This window comes from Procambarus clarkii, chromosome 53, assembly GCF_040958095.1.
Source record: "Procambarus clarkii isolate CNS0578487 chromosome 53, FALCON_Pclarkii_2.0, whole genome shotgun sequence".
NCBI classification, from domain to species: Eukaryota; Metazoa; Arthropoda; class Malacostraca; order Decapoda; family Cambaridae; genus Procambarus; species Procambarus clarkii.
This window is the reverse complement of record NC_091202.1, coordinates 20978095-20982374: the sequence shown is the minus strand read 5'-3', so window position 1 is coordinate 20982374 and position 4280 is coordinate 20978095.

The following is a 4280-nucleotide window of genomic DNA, read 5'->3' as shown; positions in this document are numbered from 1 at the left end:
GTGATGATCCGTGTGAGATGATCCGTGTGTGATGATTCGTGTGTGTGATGATCCGTGTGAGAGATGATCCGTGTGTGATGATTCGTGTGTGTGATGATCCGTGTGAGAGATGATCCGTGTACTCACCTAGTTGTGTTTGCGGGGGTTGAGCTCTGGCTCTTTCAGTGTGTGATGATTCGTGTGTGTGATGATCCGTGTGAGAGATGATCCGTGTGTGATGATTCGTGTGTGTGATGATCCGTGTGAGAGATGATCCGTGTGTGTGATGATCCGTGTGAGAGATGATCCGTGTGTGATGATTCGCGTGTGTGATGATTCGCGTGTGTGATGATCCGTGAGAGAGATGATCCGTGTGTGATGATTCGTGTGTGTGATGATCCGTGTGAGAGATGATCCGTGTGAGAGATGATCCGTGTACCTATTTGTGCCCGCATGATTGAGCATTGACTCTTGGATCCCGCCTTTCTAGCATCGGTTGTTTACAGCAATGACTCCGGTCCTATTTCCCTATCATATCTAGTTTTAATATTATGAAGAGTTTGCTTCAACAACCTGTTCCTGAAGTGCATTCCATTTTCCCACTACTCTCACGCTTAAAGAAAACTTCCTAACATCTCTGTGACTCATCTGAGTTTCCAGCTTCCATCCATGTCCCCTCGTTTTGTTACTATTATGTGTAAACATTTCATCTATTTCCACTTTGTCAATTCCCCTGAGTATTTTATACGTTCCTGTTACTCCACTCGTTACTGTTCGCCTGTTCGACTTCTCGCCCCTTACCATTTCTCTCTTTGGCTCCTTCCTGTTAGGTAGTTCCTCACCCATACTAGGGCTTTTCCGCTTACTCCTGCCTGCCTCTCAAGTCTGTATAGCAGTCTCATGTGCGGTACTGTATCAAGGGTCTTTTGGCAGCCTAGATATATGCAGTCTGCCCAGCCTTCTCTGTCCTGCCTTATCCTTGTTACTTTATCATAGATTTCCAAAAGGTTTGTTAGGCAGGATTTCCCTGTCCAGAACCCATGTTGGTGCTTGTTCACAAACCCAATGCTCTCCACGTGTGCATCAAGTCTTAGCCTAATTATTCTTTCAAGTATTTTGCAGGGGATGCTTGTCAGTGATACGAGTCTGTAGTTAAGTGCCTCCTCCCTATCTCCTTTCTTGAAAATCGGTACGTCATTTGCCTTCTTTCAGCAACTGGGCAATTCTCCTGACATAAGTGACTCATTAAAGATCATTGCCAGAGGCACGCTGAGGGTCTGCGCTGCCTCTTTTAGTATCCACGGTGATACTTTGTCTGGTCCAACCGCAATAGTTGCATCCAGTGTTGTCAACTGTCATTACCTCCTCTGCTGTCATTTCTATATCTGATAGTCTTTCGTCTATGGTAATCTCTTCTAACAATGGGTGCTGCTCAGGCTCGGTTGTGAACACTCCAAGGAAACTTGCATTCAGTACCTCACAGATTTCCTTGTCACTTTCAGTATATGCCCCTTCTGTTTTCCTTAGTCTTGTCACTTGGTCATTTACCGACATCTTCCTTCTTATATGGCTATGTAGTAATTTAGGTTGCTTTTTCGCTTTGATTACAATATCATTCTCGTAATTTCTTTCCGATACTCGTCTTATGTTAATGTAATCATTCCTAGCTCTGTTACATCTAATCCTGTTGTCCTCTGTCCTTTGTCTTCTGTACTTCCTCCACTCCCTCCTGTTTCTCACTTTTGCTTCCTGACACTGTCTATTAAACCATGGGTTATTATATTCCCTCCTACATTTTTCCTTTATTGTTGGAATAAATCTCTCTTCAGCCTCCTTGCATTTCAATATGACTTGGTTCATCATACCTTGCACTGTTTTTCCTCTAAGTTCTTCCTCCCACTGCACTTCTCCCAGGTAGTCCCTTATCCTTCTGTAGTCACCTCTTCTGTAATCAAGTCTCCTTTCCCAGACCTCTTGTCCTTTGGTCACAATTTTGAGTTTCATCATGTAGTCAAAGACTAGGACACAATGGTCACTGGCTCCTAGTGGGACCATATGATGATGCCTGTGTGTGGTGATCCGTGTGTGATGATCCGTGTGTGTGTGATGATCCATGTGTGTGTGATGATCCATGTGTGTGTGATGATCCATGTGTGTGTGATGATCCATGTGTGTGTGATGATCCATGTGTGTGTGATGATCCATGTGTGTGATGTGTCACACCTCTCCACCCGCCCACACACACATGTAATGAGCCACATATGTTGGGATTATATGGAATGAAAAATGTCATGTTTTCTGTTAAATAATAATATCACCTCACTCTAATAATAATAAAAAATAACCTTTACATATTTCAATAGAAAAAAATAGTTTTCAATACGTTTTATATTTGTATTTTTCCCATATTAATTTAAATTTTAATTGAATAAAAAATAATTTCTGATAATTAGCAATTATCTATTGCCCTAGATATAAGACACCAATTTGTTTACATTACTAGCTGTTAATTGGAGGTAAGTGTTATTAATATAAGATTATATATAATATAGTTGTGGATCCTTGTAAGGAGCAAAAGGGAATTTTTAATATTTTATTTACTATTTAGCTCTTGTTGGGCAGTGTTGAAGATATCATTGTTTATTGTGCACCCCATACTCATGCTGTGGGTGGTAGTTTACTGTGCACCCCATACTCATGCTGTGGGTGGTAGTTTATTGTGCACCCCATACTCATGCTGTGGGTGGTAGTTTGTTGTGCACCCCATACTCATGCTGTGGGTGGTAGTTTATTGTGCACCCCATACTCATGCTGTGGGTGGTAGTTTGTTGTGCACCCCATACTCATGCTGTGGGTGGTAGTTTATTGTGCACCCCATACTCATGCTGTGGGTGGCAGTTTATTGTGCACCCCATACTCATGCTGTGGGTGGTAGTTTGTTGTGCACCCCATACTCATGCTGTGGGTGGTAGTTTACTGTGCACTCCATACTCATGCTGTGAGTGGTAGTTTACTGTGCACTCCATACTCATGCTGTGAGTGGTAGTTTGCTGGGCACCCCATACTCATGCTGTGAGTGGTAGTTTGCTGGGCACCCCATACTCATGCTGTGAGTGGTAGTTTGCTGTGCACCCCATACTCATGCTGTGAGTGGTAGTTTACTGTGCACCCCATACTCATGCTGTGAGTGGTAGTTTACTGTGCACCCCATACTCATGCTGTGAGTGGTAGTTTGCTGTGCGCCTCATAATCATGCTGTGAGTGGTAGTTTACTGTGCACCCCATACTCATGCTGTGAGTGGTAGTTTGCTGTGCGCCTCATAATCATGCTGTGAGTGGTAGTTTACTGTGCACCCCATACTCATGCTGTGAGTGGTAGTTTGCTGTGCACTCCATGTTTATTTATATGTAGTGGAGGTTGAATCCATGTATAGTTTCAAATGTAGATATATAAATAATAAATAAATGTTTATTTAGGTAAGATACATACATACAAGAAATTTTTACAAAGATTGGTGGACTTACAGATAGAGCTAGTACATACAATGCCTAAAGCCACTATTACGCAATATGATTGACCCCAATAGGCTCAGGAACCTGTTCACCAGTAGATTGACAGATAAGAGGCGGGACCTAAGAGCCGAAGCTCAACCCCGAGAAGCACAACCAGATAAGTACATAATCATGCCGTAATGGGTACCGGACAAAAAGATTACAGAAGGAATGAAAGATTTTAATCAAACCTTAGTAGAAATTTTATATGTAAAATTACACCTCACTTAAACAACTTATTAACCAGTATCTGAATATTTCTATGAATTGTGTATTAATAGTAAGTTTTTTATTTTTGATGGTGGAATATTTTATATATGGGGGGACAATAGAGGGATTTAGAAGAGCTGCTGTTTATTTTTAATATGATACACACTAAATAAGTTATTCATAATATCATACAAGGCATCTTACTTAAACCATGGATACAGTGCAAGGATTTCAGATATTTTGTCATTTGTAATACGGTAGTTTAACATTTTATTTCGCCCACACACACTCAACCACCCACACACTCCCCTCCGCCCACACACACACTCCCCTCCCCCGCCCCTCGCCAACACAGTCCCTCCCACGCCCCCCCCCCGCCGCCCACACACGCCTCTCCATCACCTAAGATAAAGGCCAAGGTCCAGTAAGTGAGCTCCGGGAATCGATTGTGGGTCGCCAAGGTATGAAAACCATCGCGAGAAGTCACCCATGACGCCAAGAGACATCATTTTCCTCAGACGCCAGATGTCTCCTGAGGA